The sequence below is a fragment of the Emydura macquarii genome, unplaced genomic scaffold (genome assembly GCF_026122565.2).
Source record: "Emydura macquarii macquarii isolate MOO-44397 ecotype Brisbane River unplaced genomic scaffold, CSIRO-AGI_Emac_v2 contig_1713, whole genome shotgun sequence".
Taxonomy (NCBI): domain Eukaryota; kingdom Metazoa; phylum Chordata; order Testudines; family Chelidae; genus Emydura; species Emydura macquarii.
Window position 1 is genome coordinate 2,498,399 of NW_027131850.1, and position 24,285 is coordinate 2,522,683.

The following is a 24,285-nucleotide window of genomic DNA, read 5'->3' on the forward strand; positions in this document are numbered from 1 at the left end:
ACAGCTGTAAAGCGGCCTTTGGTTAATGATTTATGAAATACAGTGTTCATTCACTGCTTGATGGAAAGCACTGAGCAAAGGAAAGGAAAAAGTGATTGGCTCCCTGAAATCTAGGTTTGTCTTGGCAATCAGCTGGCTTTAGGAGGGTTTTAGTCACCACTGACTGACCCTTCTCAGCATGGATTCTTTTTAACATGGTGCAATTTAACTTTTCACTGCTTAGCAGGAGGTTTAAAGAAGGCATCTATTTGTTTCTGAATATCAGAGCTTATGTTTTCTGATTTAATGGGTCTGTTTTGATTTACTAAAAGTGGTTTATTTCTCTCTCTAAATATAACTCCTTTTCTGCAAACCAATCTCTAAAAGTTGTCCACACCAGCCTTCAAATGCTAAATGAAATACTCTGACCTTACTCTGCTTATCTCTTATTTAGGGAAACTGGCATTGTCAGTTTTCAAACAATGAGCTCCCTTGGAAACAGAGAAATAAATTCAGGCTGTGCTTGGCATTTTCTCTTTTGCATCATCAATACAACCCCACTGTGCTTCCTATTTATGTTCACCTGCTTCCAATTAACACCCCTGGCAAACTGCACACCTGCAGTAGTTTTAGTCTAAGTTCTCTGTGCTGTAACTTTCAGCCCACAGGACACTGGCTTGTTTGGATGAGGAGAGCAGTAAAGGCAAAGAAAAACAAGGTGCTGTATGTAAATAGATGCTGGTCAAATTTGTTTGGTTGTTGAGTCCTCTTTTTAAGAAATGCGCAACTCAAAAGCTTGATAGCTCTTTCCCCAGAGCTATCTGTCTTTGTACTCCATAGTATCCAAGTACTGCCCTGTATTTTGAAATAGAAACAATACTTGCTTTAGTTGTGGCTTAAAAAGCACTCCTAAAAGACTGTACACAGTCCATGTGTTGTTATGAGACACTTACACTGACAACCATAGAGCTGGAAAAATAAGGTCAGGGGTATGCCCGCTGGTCCTTAATAGTTTCTGAAGAAACTTGGTGTTGTGCGTGAAGAGATTTTGGGTAGTGAGAATTGGTAACTGAATCTTTTATTTTCTAATCAGGCCTGCCAAAGATCCCTACTGTTCATAGCAGTGAATCTAAGGAGTTGAACTAATATGCCTAGTATTGTGTGGTGTCTAGAAGAGTGAGACCTTTATTGTTTTCACAGATATACTGGATTCTGAAATTAAATGGGCAGCTAGACTAATCCTGCATGGATTCTTAAAGAGATTTTGGACCTAAGTGTGCTAATTAGAGGTAGGTGAAACTCAGAAGACTTGGAGTTCAGGTTCCCTTTCAAAAAGCATTGGAAATTGCATAGTCAAACTATCAGATTCTTGGAACTACAAAAGTGAGCTGAAAACCTGGCATGTATAATCTATCTCTTTGAATTTCTGGCCTTTCCTGCTTTAGCCCAGGCACTATCACAGAATCAATCTTTCTCTCATTATTTCAGCATTTCCAGTATTGATCCTGCAGGAACTTGAAAATGCACAAGCAGCAAAAATGAAAGATAACTGGAGAATTCTCCTCCCCCTCCCCCGCCCGATTTAATGATAGATTCAATTTGAGCTCAGTTCCAGTTTGAGGCAATGAAAAGAGTGGAATCTTATTTGGTCTGAACCATTTGATCTATTCCAAGCAACAGCATTTACACCCTGGCTCCATTTACACCGCAAATAAAATGTATCCTGAATGTAGAAGCTTCCCTTTTGTGTGTAGTACTAAGATACCTCAGTGTCTCTAGACCAGGTAGAGATTTGAATGTGTTGCTAGGAAGAAGCAAAATATGAAATACTTGGTTGTTCAGAGACCAAAGTGGCGAGGATCATACATGAAACTATGGCTATGTCTACACTGATGGCAACAAAGTTGTCGCCATCAGATTGACTTATCTGGATCGACTGAGTGGTCTGTGAAGACCCGCTCAGTTGATCCAGAAGTCGACGTTATTAATCCACCCCTGCAAGTGGCGTAGCGCTGCATCAACGGAAACGCGGTTCCCGTCGGTGCAGTGCAGTGAAGACGGCACGCAGAAGAGAAGCACAGTAGTCAACGGGAGTTACACAAGTTCTTTGCGTAACTCCCGTTGACTGCCGCCGAATCTCTGAGGTAAGTGTAGACAAAGCCTATATGGCCAAGATAGGCTATGTCTACACTGATGGCGGCAAAGTCGCCGCTGTCAGATTGACCTCTCTGGATCGACTGAGCGGTCAGTGAAGACCCGCTCAGTCGATCCAGAAATTGACGTATTAAGACCACCTTCTCAAGTGCTGCAGCGCTGTGTCGATGGGAACATGGTTCCCGTCGGTGCAGTGCAGTGAAGTCAGCGTGCAGAACAGAAGCAGAGAAGTCGACAGGAGTTACGCAAGTTTTTTGCGTAGTTTGCGTAACTCCAGTCGACTGCCGCCAAATCTCCGAGGTAAGTGTAGACAAGCCCATAGCTGTGTTTCTATCACAATTTGGCAGAGCTAATTTCTGGACACCTCTAGTCCATTTAGAAGGAATAAAAGTGCTCTGGTAGGGAGAATTCCAATGACCAAAATCTCACCAGGTCATTTAAATGAAGGTGGTAGTTCCGTTAAGCCTCGAGAGGTACGGAGATCAATTTAGCAGAGAACAATGCTTAAAAACAACTCAATTTCTTCTTTCAAGGAAGTAAAAATGAAAGCGGATTGGGGTAAGGAATAGATATAATTGGCTGGGACTTTAAGGACTTCCTTTTGGTACAAAACTGTGTAAGGTCAGCAAGACACTATGAGTGAGAAAATACTTATTGGCTGGGTAAACAGAGGACTGAGTAAGAGGCTGGAGTGCTTTTGCAGAAGACTAACATGTATCACGTAGGCATCAGGAGGCTGAGAGAGTTCGGTGGTGACAGATATGGGAAAAGTTTGTGATCTTTTTCATATTATACATCAAGGTCATAGGGCAATTGTGAAACATGCTTTCATAAATTCATTTTCAAAGAAAATTGTGTGGAAAATACAGGCAAACGGCAAAACAATTTAACTGCTCAATTGTCAATGGTTGTCTTTTATAGTGTGGTTCTGGTTTAGTAGTTGGAAGAGATTAGCAAGTTGCCGCAGCTAATACATACATTTCTGTAATGGAATTTTTGGTAGTACAGTTCAGTTTCTATAGCTGTGTGATAGTCATTTCCTGGATGTTTAACTGAGTCCCTAGGGGATCTGATTTGCAGAAGTGCTGAGCAAACACAATTGTAGCTGAAGTCAATTGGAGCTGTGTTTTGAACATATACAGTGCTATATAATGGCACATACTCTGAAAAATCAGGACCCGGGCATCTCACGTTGGGTACCCAAAATTGTCCAAAACTTTTGACCTTAATTTCTCCATGCCTCAGTTCTCTATCTTACAAATAGGGATAATACCACCCCCTCATCTCATAGGAGTGTTAAGAAGATACGTTAATTAATGTCTGTGAAACACTTAGTCTTGCTGAGCACCGTAGAAAAGTCCAGGAGGAAATTAATAATTCTGTCTTTCAGAACAGGGATACAAAATAGTGCAGTAAATAAGGCCTGGGGCAACTCATTGAACAATGAGGATAAAACAAAATATTGAATTGCTGCTCATTAAGGGAGCAGTCTCCACCTGATGGGCTGAAAGAGGCAGGTGTTCTGAGGAAGAAACAGTATGTGATCTTGTAATTTAAAGGCCGTATCATGATGCACATGCACGAGGGGGCTGAGGAAAGGTCACACAGGCAGCCTTAATAATAGCTCAAAAGTTAGAAAATGCCAACTTTGCTACCTAAATAATGCTCTTTAAATCTAGTTTTCTTGTGTGTAACTTCCTAGCATTTTAAAAAAAGGAACCTGAAAAAATAAATGTTATCATGTGGCGTCGTATTGACACCCACATGGGTGGTCAGCAAGGGTGGGAACTTTTAGACCCACCACACAGAACTCTGCCAGTTGAGCTAGAGAAGTAAATGATGATAATAGAGTGTCGTCCCCTATTTAGACCAGCACTAGAGATGGATGAGAGATTGTGCCAGACGGTTTCATAGATATTTGCTGCCAGCAGAGGAATGGTAAGACTCAGAAACCTTAGATACAACTCCATGCTGTGGAGTGGCGTATGCTGTAGTGGGCTATAATAGCGGGCACTCACCCCTGGTGTGCTTTTTGGCAGCTAGACATACCAGGCTAGTTTTGATCAAGCTAGCTCACTAAAAATAGCAAGGAAGAGCAGCTAGCCCCTGCTGCTGTGCCAAATACAAGTCTGCCAGGGACACTGGGTATGTACTCAGGCAGCTAACCTGTGCCACTGCCTGTGCTGGTTCGCTGCTATTTTTAGGGAGTTAGCTCCATCAGAGCTAGCGCAGATATGCCTATATGTTCTGCAGTCACACCTCTCTCTTGCCGTAGATATACCCTGAGCTTCATTGTTAAAAAATGTTCAATGGGGAGTATGACGAACGGGGAAATATCTATTATTTTTTATTAATATGGTTTGTGCCTTTGGGTTACTTGCTACGGAGTTAGATCAAAAGGGGAACTAAACAGGAAAAGCAACACAATGGCTTAGGTAAGGAGCATTCCATCAAACACAGCAGCCCGGTTTATAGCCGTGAAGAGGCGACTCCTCCCTGGTGCCATAGCTGTCTTGCCAAGGCTTAGAAGAGAGAGAGCAAAGGGAACACCAAGCCATTAGGGGACCCAGCCCTAGCAAAGGATGGAGGAGCCGAAGCTGCCAAGGAATGTCATCCAGAGCTGACAGACTGGTAAGGGGTCACGCAGGGACAGAGAGAGCTGGGTGCAAGCAGGACACTGTTTGTTTTTCCCAGCCAGAGATGGGGGTTAGCTGGGCTGAGGGGAACTTACACCTTAGTATTTCCTTGCCAGCTTTTGTAAGTAAGACCCAGGCCCACAGGCCTTTTTTTCACTTTCACCTTTTGTTCTGTGTGCTTTGTACCTGTGGGGGAATGGATAAACAATGCCTCGTTTTGAAGAGGCTCTTTTTGAGTGGCTTTAATCAGCTTTCTGGTCACAGGTCCCTGGAGTGGAAGTTGGGCCTGTTGCATTCACACAATTGGAAATGGGGGCTGATGTCCAGAGACCCAGTTGTTGAATCACGTGGTTCTGCCCTGAGCAAGGTGCAGGATGCCAGGCCTGCCACTTAATGGGTGCACTGCAAGGGGACTGCTGGGATCCAAAGCACAGTTTGCCCTGTAACCGTGGCAGGGATAATGATACTTACCCCCCTTTGTGAAACACTTTGAGAACTGTGGTGAAAAGTGTTATGCAAGTGTTAACTCTAATTATGAACTCTAGCTTTCTTTGCAAGGCACTGAAAGGGCCTTTCCCTGGTGATTGTGTCTTCAGCTGGCTCTTGCTGCTGTTTAGGCTTGACAATAATTCTTTAAACAAATACTGATCATGATGGATGCTGCAAACCATTTCTGCTGCGAACGATAAATTCCCTGCGTGTCTCTTTCGTTTGCATTTGGATCCAGGCAAGATAGTGCAACTGCTGACCCTCAGAAAGGATCGCTGCTCCCTGGAGATCACACGCAAAGTAACCCACGGCCTGACCTCCCCATGAAGACTGGAAATGTAAAGCATACATACAGGGTACCATCTACATTGCCCGCTGCTGGTGGGTGGCATGTATGGTCTGTGTAGCTACATGCTGCAGTGAAAATCAAGCTGTGTCTACACTGCAATGTGTACCTACAGTGAAAGGCTCTGGCCGGGCAGGGGAGGGATGGACAGCTAGGAACAGCTCCAGCAGTGGGCAGCTGTCAGAGGCTTTCCTTGCTGCTTCCCCACTGCAAGAGCCTGTCCCTGCTGCCGGAGCCTTACACTGTGGTGGGGAAATGCTTTAGCAGCTCCTGTGGCAGAGCCTTTCCCTGAGGCGGGGAAAGGCTCTGGCAGCAGGGAGGCAGCAGGACACTACACTGCTAAAAATAGCAGTGTAGATGTGGGAGGCACAGCGCTGGCATGTAGAGAGCTTTGTATGATACCCTGTGTAAGGCAAGGGTTCAGGCTTGTCCGTATTCTACTCACTGAAGCAGTGCCTCACCATTTACACTGCTGTTTATACCCGTGCTGGGGGTGTGCAGTGTCTGTACTCAACACTCTGCTGGAAGGAGTGTGCAGTGTAGACCTAGAGCAGCGTTTCTCAATTAAATTTCCCCGCAGAACCCTTTAGGCTCCACGGGGAAATTACACTCGTACTCGATAACTTCCACCGAAAAATCAAGGACATCTTCCCTTTTTCGGCGGCGCGGAGAACAGCTGCTCTCGGCGGCGCAATGTCACTTTCTCATGGAACCCTAACAGTGTTCCCGCGGAACCCCAGGGTTCTGCGGAACTCCAATTGAGAAACACTGACCTAGAGGAAGGAGAGGAACCCTTCACATAGCCCTACTTAAAATAGCCTTTTTGAAGCTACCTGGATAGCATTGTTATTGTCAAGCTGTAGTTACCATTCAGAACATGATTTTTTTTCTTTCTGTCTAGACTGGGTCTAGTTGTGTTGCTAAAAAACAGGAGTACTGGACTGTAGGTAAAGAATTATTGTGTCCCAGCCCATCCCTATATTAATGGATTTCCCATCTCTTTCCTTCTCATCATGCTAGGCTTAGGAACTTCTCTCTAGCCAGCATCCTACTTCCCCCCTCCAGGAACCTGGAGACCAGTTTTTAGAAGCTTTGGATATGAGTCCCTGAAGCATGGTTCTCTTCTGGGTTTTGCTAGCCCTTCTCCTCTGTCCAGGCTCCAGGGATGGGATGCTAGGGGTCTGTCGAGTTCTTCCCTGCAATGGAACTGGCCCCAGTCATATCACCACATTTTCCATCCCCAACCCATAGGCAACTGTCTTTGCAGTTTATGCCTACAGGCATCCTTGCATCTTGTGTTTCTCTGTCTCTTTCCAATCTCCTAAAGAAACTTAATTTAAAAACATAAGCACTATATACATAAGCACTATAAGCACAGCTTTTCTCCTTCTTCCCTACATAAACCTCGCAATGTAAGAATTATGTACATTGGATCATCCCAGATCTACTCAGCTGAGACTGTATTCAGGAAGTAGGCTATCAGTGGGTTCCAGTGCGCCTGTGTATGCTACTTGAACAAATATTGCAAGAAACCACAGTTTGTAACACCTGTCCAGAACCTTGCATCTATGTGCAACAGCCATCCCAGGATTTTACAGGTATTAGAGTCATAGAGTTTAAGGCCAGAAGGGACCACCAGATTATCTAGTCTGACTTCCTGAGTATCATAGGCCACCAACAGCACTCAGCACCTGCACACTAAACCAAACAACCAAACTTAGACCAAACTATTACAGCCCACAGGAGACGAGACTATTATGGCCACAGGCAGAGAATAGGAGGCGCACCAATGCCCGAGGCCTCCGCAATGGCAGGGAAATGATTAAGTAAGAGACACCCACATGCTGCAGAGGAAGGCCAAAAAAAACAAACAAAAAACAAGGTCACAGCCAATCTGACTTGGGGGAAAATTCTTTCCTGACCCCACATACGGCAATCAGACAGACTCTGAGCATGTCTTAAGTGGTTGACTGCAATAGTAGGAGCAAGTGTCTTAGCTCAGGCTCATTGAACTGCTACAGCCTACCCACTGGCAGGTTGCAGCTGCAGTGCTTCAGCCAGCCTTCCTAACTACATTGCATGGTGTAGCACCTCAATGAGCATTGTAAGATAGGTGCTGTTGCAGTCTCTGGATTCCCTAGTCAGCAGGGTAAAGTGAGAGCACCACAGAACAAGACCAGCTATGACTCTTAATCTGTTGCCAAGATAACAGGCGGAGCCAATAAAGAGCTCCCAATTTTTGGCAGTTCCCTAGCTCTTAATGTGTAGCTGTCTGTCATGAGCTATGAGGGCATAAGGCCTCTCTAACTAAGTAGGGTCAGGCTTAGTACTTGGACGTGGCATTTCTCTGGAAAACCCAGAGTGCTGCATGGAATTGTGTTAACATCTCATTAAGTTGATTCTTTCCTCCAAGTCACTCCAGCATTGTGTTAGGTGGGGAACTGTGTTTCTGGAGGTGCCACATGTCAGATGACATGTCCTAACCATTTATGGTCATTAAAGGCACCAGTACCATTTGTAAAGGAAATGGGTGTGTGCCCCTCATTGTTAACCAGGTTTCCTACCACAACAGAGACGTGCGTTCTTCTAAACATTGTCAGCAGGTGTGTGATGTGTTCTGCGAGTTCCCCAGGAACAGATGTTCCAGAACATTGTTCACCTGGCTTTTGCCCTTAAAATTAAATTCAGGGACATATTATGTCTTTTATCTTACTGTAATATGCAAAGTGATCACCACAAACACTTGGCGCTTATGAGCTGTTGAGAGATGAGGATGAGATGCATCAGCTTTTCTTTGGCATGACACTTAGTCAGTCACATCAGATCACTTTGCTCACATATATACACACACTTGTGATTGGTGAATTCTTATTCTCCAGGTATCTAAACAGATTTCAATTGTTGCAACTGTAATTAGCACCAAAGTCCAATTTGACTAGCTTCAAGTGACAAGTATATGGAAAGCTAATTAAAAACCAGGCAGCAGACCATAGACTGCACAATGGTTTGTGTGAATTCTGGTTTTCTAATGGGGGACTTCAAATGATTTTTGACTTGTTGTTGCAGAGGAAGGAAATCTATAACATTCCTGTATTACCATAATTTATTTACAGACAGAGAACTGAGATATAGGTCCAGCTTTCTGTTGCCTGCATTCAGCAGTCTTTTGCTGCAAGAACTGAAAAGATCAGTCTTTTGTGCTAGTAATTCACTATGTTCTTACTCCGACTAGGGATATCAGGCAGAAAACACCTGGAAAGCAAGGGGTATTAGTGCACTGAGTCACCAATCCGTCTGTAAGGGCTAAATATGGCAAACTCAGCTCAAGAGAACTACCATGCTCTACTGCTTGAAAAGCTGTAGTATAGTGAAAATGAGTCCCCTCAGGAAATTGAGCTTTCAGTGACAGGCTGTGAATGTGCAGTCTGTTAGGGCCTGACTAGACTTCTCTATCATTGGCAGGTTGAGGTAAAAGTGAAGCATATTCATATTAAAGACCATTGACACCTCATGGAAACCTGAATGAAATACTGTTCTATTTAACAAAAAGTTATCCATGTAATTTATGATTATTTTAATTATACTGTATTTTACATTACACGTGCACTACTTTCACCTTTATGCATGCAAGGCCAAAGCCCCATAGATCCACATTTAGGATCTAAGCCAAAACTCAATGGAGCCAGTGGTAGACTTTCCATTGACGATTGCAGGGCTGGCCCTAGACCAAATGGCACCCCAGACAAGTAGTGTCTTTGGTGCTATCCCCCCTCCCCCCGCATCCATTTGTTAAACTTTTGAATACCTTATTTTTTATTGCATTTGTAGTCCCGTTCAAAACTTTGATGCACGGTTTGCATGCTTGATGATAAATTTGCATGCTAGGATCTGTAAATCTGTATTTATTCATGCCAAATGTAAGCAAATAAAAAAAAATTAGTTTCTTCTAAGCTTATAGAAACTTTTTAATTTTAAGAATAACTGAAATGTGCTAACACCAAGAAATTGAACTGTGCGTCAACATTGAGTGAACCAGTATTAGATAGTGTTACAGTGGGTGACAGCCTTAGAATGTGAACCCTAGTGCTCTAGTTCAAAAGGTCACTTTTCCCACTTTTGTCCTTGCGAACTGAAGCACAGCATCAGAGATCTCCAAAGGCTGGACAATGGCATTTTCAAGTGATAAAATAGCAAGCAATGTCAGTCTCTCATCAGCCATCGCTGATCGAAGATATGTTTTAATGAGCCTGAGCTTTGAAAAGCTGCACTCACCACTCGTGACTGACTGGCAGCATGAGCAAATCCTCAAAGCTATCCATGCATTAGAAAAAGTGTCCTTCAGCGCTGCATCATGAATGAATCGGAAAACTTGGAGTGGAGAGTGCTTCCTGTGTGGCAAAATGTGACAGATGATGTTCAATTCAACATAGAGATCTTTATCATTGACGTCCGGTGAAGGTCTGGACAATTGTTCAAGATTGTTTACCTGTCCCCTGGTAGCTTGCTAAGGTCCTCCAAAAACCTCCATGTCTCTTCATGGTGCTGCATTTGTCCAAACCTGTCTCTTATGGACACTCGAGCAGTGTCAATGAGTGACTTACACTCTTCAAGTCTTAAAACACAAGTACACTTTCACAATTACAAAATAAAATGAGGTCTGCAGTATTGCAGCTGGGCTCTCACTTCACTTCACTTTGTTCTTATTTCTCACTGACTGATGGGTGACGGCCTGCTCCTTATATCCCCACGAGGGCCTGGTTGACAACATTCTAAGAGGTTTGAGGAAAATGTAGTTCTTGGAAAGTCTGGAAGGTTCCACAAGATTCTACAAAAGTCCAGAACATTCTAGGAGGTTAGTGAAAAAAGAATCCACATACGGAATGCCTGAAACATTTTCCTTCAAACGTTCTATTTTCCCTTTTGTCATTAACAAAAATAGTACCCCAAACCTGGTGCCCCACATGCCCAGTGCTCCACAAGCCGAGCTCCCCAGGTGGGAGCATGAATCACCTGTCCCCTAAACCTGGCCCTGGACAAGTGGTCTTGGGATCAGGCCCTAAGAGGACATTTTGTACATGGATCACCATCCAGCCATGTTGGAGGGGTGGATTAACTCCCTCAGCAACACTATTCCCTCCTCTTTCGAGATTGCTTTCTCATGGGTCCTGGAATCTGAGCATGGGGCAGGGCAGAATTATTTTTCAAAGTTTTCCACAAGCTATCAGCAGCCTAGTGAGGATTTTACATTACTCATTGAACACCTGTGAAAAAATCTGACTTTATTTTTGAAGTGCCAGTTGAACTCCACTTTTCTGGGTGGAATAATTGCCCAGTAAAAATCTGCCAACTGCTTACACTTTTCTTCTGCTCCAGGGGCTCCATTGACTTTTAAGTTCTTAGCGAGTGTCCCTTTGTGTCTAACAAGAGCCAGCACAATAGACGGAGTAACTGAGAAGGTAGCTGAGTAGCTAGCAGAGGAGCTCTTGAAATATGAGCCTCTAACAGAAGTTCTCAGCCTCCTCTCAACAGAGAGAAAAAATATTGTTGCCAAGTACGATCATTTGTTCTGTTACGTAATACGGTGTTTGATAAGTTTTTGCAAACACCATGAAAAAGTGATGCAATCAGGGTGAAAGTCCTTGGCAGCACAGAGTTGGGGGCAGTGAAGCTGAGGGTGTCTACCCCATGAGCTAGGGGCTAGCACACTGAAATAGTAGTGTAGCCATGGTAACATGGGCAGCAGCAAGCGCTGGCAGCACTGTTTACGTACCCGTAGAGTTGAGGTGAGTTTGTACTCAGTATGGCTAGCCTATGCTGCCGCTCACCATTGCCCATGCTACTGTAGCTATGGCAACCATTTTTAGCATGCTAGCTCAATAAGAGTGAGCACAAATATATCTAGGCAAGCTGTGAATCGGACCCTTAGTTTGTGGGGTATCTGTAGGCTTAGAAGCTGCAGGAAGTGGTTGGAGATTGTCGGTCATGCTCTTCCATATGACTTTCTACTGCCCCAACAGGGTGCAAGAAGGAGCTGTGGTGCTGGAAGAGATGGGTTATTCGGTTGGTGGAGAGTTCCCTCTAAGTCAGCAGACTGACTGACTTGTTGCTGCAGCATTGTGCTAGAGTGGTTGGGTTATGTGATGTGGCCCGTTTTGCGTAGCTCGGCATTCATTCTGTTGCTGTTATTCCCTGTCCCTACACTGATTCACAGGCAGTATTATTATTTCTTTGTAAAGTGGGTGGCTTAAGAATCCTCTCTTGCTGTTTGTTGTACTGTCCTTTCGATAATGCTCAAAATCTTCCTAGACTGGTCCAGTGCCAGCTGCAGGATGTGTAGGCTTCAGCCTCCAAGTTTACTTTTCTTCTTTTTACTTCTCGGCTTCCTTTCTGTCAGCAATCACTAGCCACATGTTTGTTCCCGGACGTGTACATATTGGACAAAAAGAAATAAGCTGCTCACTCTTCCTTAGGACATTCACTCCTGCCTGAACTCCTGCTTATCCCTCTCCTTTTTACTGTAGGTAGATATTTAGTTTCCACTAAGTCTGTATTCTATAAAGAGATACTGGTTAGTCAGTACTTTTTGCTGATGTTTTTATTTTACATAGAAATAAACCCAAGTTGAGGTCCTGGAGCTTGAAAGACCCTTAATGCTGGAGATGGGAGGTTTTCTGATACCAACCCTGGGTCTGCAGCTGTTTTATTTTGGTGTCTTTCCCCCCCCCCCCCTCCACACTCACATTCCCCCTCCCCACCCCGAATATGAAACATGCCAACAAAAAATCCAAATCAAAACAAAAACCCCTCCACATTAAAAGAACATTAAGGTTGCAAAGTTAAGCACTCAAAAGTTAGCAAATGCCAGAACCAAGGTAGCTTGTGCAACTTTAATTAGGTCCTGTGAGGTGTATGCATTATGAGACGGTCTTTAATTATATGATCACATGCTATTTTTTCCAAAGGACCCTGCCTCATTCAGTGCACAGGCTGGATGATGTTCACTGAATGTGCAGCCATTTGATATTTATTTTTATTTGTATCATTCAACATGTGGTCCCAAGCCTTATTTACCTCACACCATTCAAATTCTTCTCTGAAGACAGAATTATGAATTTCCTTGTGGACTTCTCTATGGCATTCATCACTAGAGTATCTAAGCGCTTCACAAACATTAATGATTTTATCTTTACAATATCCTTACGAAGTAAACTTGCATTATTTCCCACATTTTACACAGAGAGAACGGAGGCCAAAACTGTGAGGTGTCCATTAATTTTGGGTGCCCAATTTGAGGCTCTGATTTTTCAGAGTACTTAGCATTTAAATAACGTTAGATGATCAGAGCAGAATCCTCATTGACTTCTATTGTAGAGGAGCGCACCAACACTTCTGCAAATCAGACCCCAGGTGTCTCAAGCTGAGTACCTAGGAAATCAAGAATTTACAATTAGTGACACCTCTGAAAAGTTTGATTTAAGTGACTTGACTAGTATCACTTAGGAATTCTGTGGCAGAGGTGGGGATAGAATTCTGTTCTCTAGGGTGGTATTCAACTACCTTCACCATAAGATCATACTTTCTTTTCCTGCAATCCCCTACCTCATTTACCACATACCTTCTGATTTCTGCAGCAAAGGAGGCTTGTCCTAGAGAAAACAGCTTCCTTAACTATACAACCCTAACTCATTTCCAAAGAACCATCTTTACTGTGCACTAGTGACATAGGGGTCATGTGGCAAACATAGTACATGATCATGTAATCAAAGACTGGCTCACAATGCATATGTACAAGGGGACCAAGTTAAGGTTGCATAAACAACCTGTGGCAGGCAGCCGACCTCTCCCTAGTGGGTCTCCCGCTTTGGTTGCTTGTAGTGGGTCAGGGCATCTCTGGTCACCCCATCTTCCGCGAGGAGGGGGTAGGGACCCGGGCCCACCCGCTCCTCCGGGTCCCAGCCCAGGGGCCCTATGAGAAGCAGCTAGGTGCTGCTGGCACTGTGTTCCCAACTGCACTTCTCTTCCCCTGGGCTAATTTTCCCCCTCCTTCTGGCTTCTTGAGCCTGGTACCTTTCTCCAGCCTGTTCCTCCACAGGATCTCTGCACTTTGGTCTCTTCCTCCTTGCAACTCAACTCGCACATCCCGCTCCTGCTCCTCCCAGCTCATGCACTGTCTGTTTGGGGCGGAGGGCTTTTATGGAGCACCTGGCTGGTCCCTAATTGGCTCAGCTGCTCCTAATTGCCCCCTAACGCGACTCAGCTAATCTGCAGGGAACAGAGCTCTGAGCATTCTGAGGCTTACATATCTGCCATAAATCACTTTCTTACAGCTTTCTGCCCTCGCTATATCACAAACCTTAAATACTAGCATTTCCTAATTTTTGAAAGCTTGAATTTTCAACCTTAACAGACTTATAAGATAATTTTTAAACATAATTTCCTAGATTTAAAAAAACCTCCAAACATGGGAAAAACCCCCATAAATTCCATCATATTGACCATTAGCTTGGGTCATCAACAGAGTTCAGATTTTTATATCCACAGCACAGACCTCTACCCCTTGAACTATCTGAGCAACTGGTAGGAATAATAGGCTGTTATACGCTATGTGAACCCGCCACTAGAGGGGGATGACACACTTTGCCAGTGGCATTCACAACTATTTGCTGACCAGTTATTTGTTGAAACTTGGGGACCTTGGGCCTAGTTCTTTAGGTGACTGTGGTCTTGTGGTCAGCCTGCCAGCCTGTCTCTGTCCCTCCCATTTGCTATCCCCACCTTCTCTTTGAACTCTGTCCCGTCTCCTCTGCTCTGCTCCTCTTCTTTATCCCTTCACCTCTATGTCTTCCAGTCAGTACAAGCACTAGACGCATTAAAAGTACAGGAGACAGTAGCTCTGCTTTCAGTTCTGGTGCCTGGCCTCAGAGTGGCTCTTGACAGGTGGGAGGAGCAATTGCAGGGAAAGTCCTGCTCAGCCCTATAGTCCTAGGTTGGAGCATGCTCTATCAGCATGTGGGAGCTATGTGCAGATGGAGCATGCTAGGGGCAGATGCAATCTTTGAAGAATTTAGATGCCTAACCGAGAGGCCTCTGCTGAGCACATGTGAACTGTGGGTTTTCAGAGGCTTCTGACTGGGGCAAATTTTCACAAGGATGCACGTGACCAATCCCTGCCAAATTTCAAGTCCCTGCTCTGAAACTTGAGAGGTGACAGTTTCTAATTTAAATGGCTGTAAGAATTTTTTTCATCTGGGCACAATTTCCCCCCTAACCTTGTTCTGAGAAATGGCTGAATCAATTTAGCTAAAACTAAAAAAATCAATCAATCCATCCTCAGACAGATCCCCTGGCATGGAAAATATCAGCCCAAATGGTTAACTGAAAAAAGAGCTGTCTGATTAGAGAGTTAGGTAACCTTAATTCCAGGTGGTGCTACCAACTCTGCCAGTAATTTTTAGTGCTTACATAACTCATAGTTGGGTGAGTTGGTTCTACTCAAATATCAAAGCAAAACAGTTACCTTGTAGAGGCTGAGACCAGTCCTTGTGGGTTGATGTTTACAGTGATTTGTCTGGAAAAGGTCTGAGCTGCTGAAAAGGGGAGATTAGAACTGAAATGGTATTTGTCTTCTAGCAACTGCTATTCACAACTCTTCGAAGAGAAGCCACACCATGATAAAATCTGGATCCTGTAAGGTGAAGGACTGGGACAGCTCAGATGATTGTAATAGAACACAGAGCCCTTCACTTCTAGGTTGCTGGTTCAAGTGCAGCGTTGTGCTTGCTCTAGTGAATTAAAGTATCTGAATGCTGTTCATTGGTCTAAGTAAAGTAATTTTGGTATTAGTTCCCAGTGGTCAAATATCCATGTCACAAACAGCTCTCAACCCCAAAGTTGGCACTAACTAGCACCCTGATGGTCTCTACTAAGAGATCAAGGATTGAAGGTATCTGAAAACCGAACTCTCCTTGCTGCAATTCCCTTTTTTTTTTTTGTTACCCATTTGGGTAAGAGTTGTGCACATTTGCAAGGCAAAGGGGATGAGGCTTGTATTGCTGATACCCATGTGGTACCTGGTTTTGGACACAGATCTTCAGTCTCCCAGGCTTCCAATCCAGTATCTCACCAACAGTGAATCGAAACACAAAGATGTGGGTATTATTAGGTAGTCCATGGGGAACTGCAGCTTTGTTTGCACATGGAGTTCTGTCCGGAGACAGCACTATACAGGAGAAGGAAATAGAAAAAAGAAATGGGTGCGGAAGAGGAGAACTTTTTATTCTATAACAGGATTTGAATTTCAAAGAGCCCCTCGGATATATGTTTCTGGAGTTCAAAGCTTCTGTTATTCTTTAAATTAGAGGTGATATATTCATTTTGCTGAAGAACTTAAAAATAGCAGAAGGAGAGAAAAAATATAGTTAAAGATCATGGGACATATATTTCAAAATGAAAAATTAAATATTGATTTTTTTAATCAAGTTTAAAATAATTTCCTCCTTAGGCTAAGCTGAGTAGGGAAAACAAACCATTCCGACAGTTTCTGTTCTGTCCTGAATACATTTCTACTTGAAACATAATTTCTTCTGTTCATAAAGGAAGATGATCCTGGTCCATGAAGTAAGTCCTTTAACTGATTGAGGGCCAGATTCTGTGCTCACAGTCATGTAATTCCAGAGTGACTGTATTGACTATATTATGCAGCAGTGTAAGTAAGATGAGAATACAGCCTGGGGTGTGGACAGAATCCTGGATTGAATTAGGGAGTTCCTCTCCTATTGAGGAACTTTGTTAATGATAAAAATAATGCTGTCCATCCAATGTCACCAGTAAGGTATCCTCATTGCATTTTAGTTCAATGAGATCATCTAGTTAAACTGGTTACGTACGCAGCCAAGGAGAAGAGTAGATTAATTTGCTTCAGTGAGCTTTCAGCAGAAAGAGAAAGGGATCATAGTGCCCTATCTGGGGCACCCAGATCCTAGAACAATCCCATGCACGACATCTGCTGAATTATTAATTGCGATTTCTTTTTCTCTCTCCATGTTTGGGCCTCACGTGCAGCAGTCACATTTGCCAACAACCTGCTGCAGTTAATCACACTAGCCCTCTGAGCACTGTTACACTAGCCCAAGCCTTAGGAAAGCGGGAACGTAGTGCAATTTCCATGCACGTTCATTCTTTGGCCTCTCTGCTGAGGTTGCCAATGGCAGTGGAAGATGGCCTGAGATCAGTAAATCGTTTTACATAGGCTACCCAATGGGTGTAAAAATGGCAAAGGATTTGGATTAATCAATCTGGGCCAAATTCAGCCTGGTGACTTAGAGGCAAATGGCTCTTTATCCCACTACCAGTCCCCGAAGCCTTCCAGTTCCCCTTCCTCCTTGAGATTTCTTAATGCGTTTTTACTGAGCATCAGTTTTAGAAAAGGATGTTGCTGTTCATCCGAAGGGACTGTCTGTCACAGCAAATGTCAGGGCAGCCCCTGATTATCTATCAGGGGACCCTCCATCTCTAGATTGCTATGGATATGGGTAATAAAAGCAGCAAGAGCAGATAATATGAACTCCTACATATGAGCTAGGTTTTGTCCTACTGTATAGAAACAATTGTCTGTCATGTCAGGAAAACTGCCTTGGCTTATTCCTGGGCGATAGTGAGGGAAAAAAAGCCACAATGCACCTAGTCAATTATTTAATGCTGTATATGCTGTATGGGGAAAAAACTCCTCCCTGCCTCCTGTAGTGATCAGCTGATATTCTGAAGCATGAGATCCCCTTACTCTTAAGAAATGCAAGCCCCTTTATTTATCTCAGCTGTCCCAAAGGAGGGGCAAAGACAGATGCAATGATTTCTGAACAAGGGTCAATGGCTTTTTAAGGTGGAGGATTCTCAGGTGAATGCCTGAATAATTCCTGCTTAATTTTACAGTTATGTTGATAATTTGAAGGCCCTTGGAAAACCATATGGCTTCCTAATGGTTTGGAGTTTTTTGTTTACAAGTTATAAATACATTTCAACCTTCACCATGCAGTAAGCAATGCAGCTAACAGATGGCAGAAAACCACAGCCTAGACAGCGTGACCAGAAGGTCCTTTTTTGTGACCGTGTTCCCAAATACAGTTCCTGGGAAAGTCCTAGGTTTTGCCTGTCTGCCTGGGGGAGAGTAGATCTGGCCACTGCTCCAGTTCTATGGCTACAGGTGGCAGCTGTGGTGGCCCCAGCACAGCCATGTCTTTATTCTGCTCCTCTCTTTGCCAGCTGGAGCAGTAGCTCCTAGCATTGTCCTTGCCAGCTACCTCATTTGCCCAGGTATGTTTCTTCTTTACACTGTGATCTCAGGTAGAATATTACCTCCTCTTTCAGTCCCCAGAAAGTAAGTGCTTCCATGTTGGGAAGAGTGATGCCAATGGTGGGACTGACCAAAAACATTGCAACAAAGAAAAACACAAGTACAGCATTTATAGGTTGTGTTCAGAGCTGCAATGGATTTCAGTAATCACAAAATCCTCCTATTCCTCTTCCCTGCTTTCTCTCTCTCTCTTTGAATATGGCTATTCCATTGCCCTGTTATCAGAGAAGAATCTACATTCCAGTTGGTCAAGGTGGCATCAGGGAATGCATTTCATCTGTAAGCTATTGAAATTGTTTTATATAGCTCATTAATAATAACTATTTTCTTTCAAGGATGCCATTGGATGCTCCTTATTTCCTCAATCTTTTCTTTATTACCCATCTTATTCACAGAATTTAAGGCCTGCAGGAATCACCAGATCATCATATGATCATGCAGGACAGAGATTAGATTATCTTTTTGGCCTCTGAAGCCATACTAGGGCTCTACATTACTCATTTAATGACTTCTAAAAGATTCAACATTCTGACCAATTTATTCCATCTCAAGGAGAGGGAGGAAAGGTGTTTACCTCAGGCTTCCAAATCATCCTGTGATGTATATTCTGGTAATAGATCCCTTAACATTACTAGCTAATTGGAGTGCATAAAGTGCAGCCGGGGGAGAGCAGAAACCTGCTCTTGAAGAAGGTCGCTGATGACTAGACTCTGAGCAGCTGAGAGTTTGTCTTGTCTGTGATGAAGATCCAGCTGGATGAATGCAGCCAAGAAGTAGTTATGGAGAGCCTTGTGGATAAAACCCACAGGTTGTAGCTAAAATATACTTAAAATCCTAGCCCTCAGCCATTCTGGCTCTGTTACACACATTGAAAATGAACATTATTGTTTGTGCTGGGCACTCTTCAATCTCATAGGAAGATATAGTCCCTGCCCTGAACAGTGTACAGTCTAAACAGATAAAGAAAGAGCAGAAGGATTGTTGAATGGTTAGAATATTAGCCTAGGAGACCTGGGTTCAAGTCCTCAAGATTTCCTACAGTCTGCAATCACAGGGGTGTTATATGGATAAATGCAGGAAAGGTTGCGAAGTGCTCAAATACTATGGCGGTGAGAGCCGTGTAAGTACCTAAGGTAGATAGATGAAGGTGGGGAAATGGGATATAACATACAAGCAATGTGACTGAGGTTAAACTAGGCATATGGCTTATCATGTAGGTACTTACTTGTTTGAATAACACTCACTAAATTCCCCTGCATTCTCCTTCATCTTCCCTGCACACCGATTCCCAGTTTCAATGTCAGTGTCCTTTTAGCTCTCCTGCCACAGTATTCAGCCGCCTTATGTACCTAGCAGGTGGTGTGGAAGAGCATAAATGGCTGTGGGAAAAGCAGCCAAACAGAGCAGCAATGCTAGCATTGTTGGTGGGGGAGAGGGAGGTGGGGTGGTGTGATGAGATAAGTGTGCGTATGTAGGGAGGGGCCGAGTTATAAGGGTCTTGAAGGTGATTACAAGACATTTGAACTTCATGCTGTAGAGGAGGTGGAGCTTGAGGGATTGAAAGAGGGGATGATATTTTGTACAGTCTGGGTGTGGGTCATGAGGTGCAGGGCAGACCAGTGTGGTGTTGGGTAAAGAGAGAGAGAAAATGTTAGCTTTTAAAAATGGTGTGGAAAAGTGGCAAGATTTGAACACTTCCTGTATATGTAGGGCAATAGAGAGGAATCATGGGTATCTGGCATGCTGGATAATTATGCAGCTCTGGTCAAGTAGTGTGTGGTGATTTAAACAAAACAGAGGAGATCGCCTAAAGGAGCTTTGTGAAACCTGACAAACATTTGGAAAAAAATTGGGGTGTGGATACCTTTGAGTGTAACACCTAGTATTGTGATACCTAAGTGCCGCATTAATGTTAATCAATATTCACAAATGATAGATTTTTTACATTTAATAATAAAATATCCATGATTTTTTTATAAATGATTTTTTGTTTAAATACAGAACTTAATTGTAAACAGACATTAAGTTGGTTGGTTTTAGATCAGGCCCTATAGATAAAACTGTAATGTGTGCATTGAAACAACTCAAGGAAATTCATTCTGCTTCATTGTAAATGGAGTTTTGCTGTCTCTGAGTTCACCATAAGTAGCCTCAGCTTTATTATAAACCTCTGGAAATATAACAGGATTGAGGAAATGTAATCAACTGCTGACTTATTGGGAGAGGAAGCTATTATTGAGGAAGTCCATCCATTTGAGGGCAGATATATTCTCTTGCTTATTGTTTAGAGGATCATATAAATTAAAATCTACTTTGTGTGAATGTGTGTTTGGTTTAAGTCAATTTTTGAAGAGCATCTTTTATCTAGAGAATTAGCTACATTTAACTGATTTCCCCAGAGGGGTTGACAGTGCCTCTCAGAAAGGAATTTATTATAGTCCACCAGTAGAGGGGCTAAGTCAGTTAGTTCATTCCAGACAGACTCTGAGAAAGAGATGGATAAGCAGTGCTGTGGATTCTGGTTGCTGTTAATCTTCTTAAAGGGATCTTGTAGTTTTCATTTAATTCCCAGGAAATTCACACGCACCAGATTGCTCCATCTCCAAGCTGTATCTTTAAGTTATATACTGGAGAGGAATGAGTGTATATCCAAAATGTTGTCCCCAGTGCGAGAGTTTGCATCTTCTTGCACTACAGGCATGGAATGTATAAACAAGCATGCAACATGAATTCTCTGATTTATAATGATCAGGGTTCACCTTTAGGAATAAAGTTTCACAGAGGAGGATTTTGCCCTGGAGGCCTTTGTCAGGATACAGAAAGAAAAGAAACAAACCCTTCCCCAAAACATCATTCAGAGGAGGCTGCAAGAGCCATTATCACCTGTCAGCGTGTACACAAAAGGACCAAAAACCTCCTGAAATGATGAAGACAAGATGGGTGAGGTGACATCTTTATTTGGCCCAACTTCTGTTGGTGACAGAAACAAGATTTAGATACGGGGTGGGTAAGAGAAATGGATTGGAGTTGGGGCTTGCTATGTTTTTAATGTTGATGATCCACATCCTTGCCTTGCTGACTGCTTTTGTGTTTCTGTATTAAAATGAATCACCCTGAAATTTACCTCAAAAGGTTCACTGAGATTCAAAAATCTTTCCAAAGAACCTTGGAGAGGTTGGGGCTCAAGTCTGAAACTAGGTGAGTTTGAGCTAGCGCAGGCTGCATTTGGCTGAGGCCAGAAGGCTTTCTGTAAGACCCTGCAGGACTGGGAGTTCTAGGCCACTGGCATTTCCTTATCACCATTGGACGCTTAGGCTGGGTTTCTGCTGGAGGACCTTGTGAAGCTAGACAATACTGCCCAGTAGGGCCTGAGTGGCAGCCCCCCACAGCCTATTGATTGGCTCATGCTACTATATAAACCAAGAAGCCCTGGTGGGGAACTGTCTTAGCAATGATGCAGATTACCTGCTTGATTCTTCTATATAATTTGCCTTGCCTTGGACGCTAGACTCCCTGGTCACCCAGCTTGACGCTGCTACTTGCCTACTGCCTGCAACTTGGTGCCTGACCCTGACTTCCTGGTATCCTGACCTAGCTTGACGCCAACCCCCCTACTTGGTAACTGACCGGTGCACATTGGTCTCCCATAGCCTGGTCCTGACACTTTCTCAGCGATGACATGGTGCAGCCTCTGACATCTCTGCTCCACAGAGTGAGGTAAGTATGATAGAAGTAGGATCTGATGGAGCCCTTTGGGCCTTCTGGGCCAGAAGCAGATTACCATCAGAAGATAACAGTGGGAAGGTGATGGGGCTAACTTGCCAGCCCTCTCATGCCTCCAAGGTGACCAGATAGCATGTGTGAAAAATCAGGGCAGGGGATGGGCACCTATATAAGAAAAAGCCTCAAGATCAGGACATCTAGTCACCCTTCCCCTTCCCTCCACCCGTTCCCTCACCAACAGGAGAGACACTGCTCTTTGGCCTTGTCTTTAGTAGGAAAAAAGGTGTGTTCTTAACTCAAGTTAACATGAGGTAAAAGTCTAGTGTTCTCTTGTCTAAGGCAGTTTGTAGTTTTCATGGGAGTTAGCCAGCTGAGGTAAATCCCAGTCTCTCCCATAGTCTTTTCCTCAACCTGCTAACACATGTGAAAACTACAAACTGCCTGGTCTTCACTAGGATTTTACCTCATGCTACTTAATTCTAGTGAAGAACACTGCTCTTTTCCTAGTAAAGATATACTATCTGGAAGTGAAGTGTCCAAGGCACAGCAGAATGTAAATGCTATTTTCCTCCTGGGTTTCTTGTTTGTTTTCCTGTCTGTGGATGAAAAATTGTAACATTGGGGGTATCAGCATTGATGCATTGTCTTAAAAATCTAACAATTCTTGTAGTACCTGCCTCCTTTGAGAGCTATTTCCAAAAACACCTGGTCTCACTTTCCATTCTCCTGGGCTCTGTTAAAGCACCCTCATCTACTGTCAAGGTAACAGGCAAGGGGAAAGCCATAGCAATACCGTTCAATGGCAGATTACTATTGGTAGGCTTTGAAGAAAGGAACATTGAGGTGACATTTGGATGAAGATAGGATGATTGTCTGGGTACATAATAAAAATTCTTAGTGCCTGAGGGAAAGTAATCCAGCCCTCACATCTTTATTATGCTGAAGCTATAACAGCTCAGTTTATGAAATATACAAATTCCAAGCAGCAAAGCACTGCTGTATGTTGTACATGGCAGCTGTCTGAGGCAGTGGAGCAGCATAAGTGTGCAGTGTCTAGTGTGTGAATTGCTCCTGTGCTTTCGTAGCACAACCTCTTAATCATTATAATGTGGTTTAGGATATTGATCAGTGGAGATGAGTTGTCTCTTGCCTGAAGCACAAATTAAAAAAAAATATATTAGGAAGACAAATTTGAGCTTTTGCTAATCATGGGAAGATCTAATTTTAATAAAATGATTGTATGTGGATAACTTAAAGTTTAGCTAGAAGGCAAAGTTATTTCATCCAGAAGGGAATGTTTACCGAGGCCAGGAATTATTAGCTTCAGTTAGTAAATATGAGTTGGTGTAATGAGGAGATATGGAGATTATATCAAGCACACTATAAATGCACAGGATACTGCATAGAACTGAGCTGTGCTAGGAAAGTGATGTGGTGGCTAGGATTTGACAATTTATGATCTGAGGGTGTATATGTAGGATCAAGTGTAATTAACCTAAAAAATAAGAAACAGCCTTTTACACATGGGAGTTTGTATGGAAAGAGCTGGAACAAGTGGCCCTTATGATAATACTGGGAAAGGGAAATAACTCCCTGGATCTCTGTTCCAGTCGAGATCCACTTCAAAATTGCCCACCTTATTTTAAAACCTTCCATGAGCTCATTCGTGATTACCTTAAGATCTTTTGGTCCAAATTCTTGTACAGCTTGAGCAGGGCTACTTGCATGAGTAGCGGTTGCAGAATCAGTTTCGAGGCTATTTGCAGAATAATACGAGGCAATTATATAGTGCTGCACCTTTTAATAGTGCTGCCCAGTCCACAACTCTAGGAAGAGAGAGAGGCAGGTCGCATTTCTAATTCAGTGTTTTAGGTATAATTACATGGCAGCTGATGTTGCAAACCTGTTTCAGTGGCGTCCTGTGAACCACTCCAAAACTGTGTTACACTGTCTTTTTTAAAGTGAGGAACTTTTGTAAACAAAATTTCAACCATTTAAAAAATTAGAAAGTGAACGGCTAAGGGATTCAGCCAATCACCATTGCTATAGCTCCTTTGTCACTGATATTACCATCCCCCAAAATGTGCCAGAAAAATGCCTTGGTTTAGGACTGGGCATATGTAATTTCAAGATGATTAGTTTGTATTTGGGGATGATATGGGGTGGAGGTGAAGTCAGATTCCCAAAATAAACTATCTCCAGCCTTAACTATCGAGCGTCTGCCACCGCTTCATAATACATCCAGTCCTGCTGTCCTCACTGAGGCAGAAGTCCCAGTGCAGTGAATGAATGAATGGTAGTTTTGCCTAAGCATGGCTGGTTCAGACATTATGGCTAAACCTGAAGCCATAGAGACCTCTTGGTCATGTGGCCCCACTGATGCTAATAGGGTGTTGTTTGCTTCTGTGCTGTGTGATGTAGAGTCTGAGCTGCTTTGTACTGAGGTCTCTGGGGGGATAATGGCTCATGCCCCCTGAGGAATTGGGATACCTCCTTCTTTACCGCAGTCTTGGCTGTGTCACATCATAGGTTCGCCTTCCTCCTTTGTATCAGGAAACCCGCATCCACTATTTCCCTAGGCCCTTAGCAAACAGATACACTAGTTCATG

The 24,285-nt window shown here is 43.4% G+C and overlaps 1 long non-coding RNA gene across 1 annotated transcript in view; it reads left to right on the forward strand.

Annotated features, from left to right (window-relative positions):
* The first annotated feature begins 645 nt into the window (after positions 1-645).
* Positions 646-24,285, forward strand: part of LOC137158554 (uncharacterized) — a 41,631-nt gene continuing 17,991 nt past the window's right edge. The window contains exons 1-2 of the long non-coding RNA XR_010921446.1: positions 646-697; positions 1,180-1,268. This is a non-coding gene — a long non-coding RNA (uncharacterized lncRNA). The remainder of the gene's footprint in view (positions 698-1,179; positions 1,269-24,285) is intronic.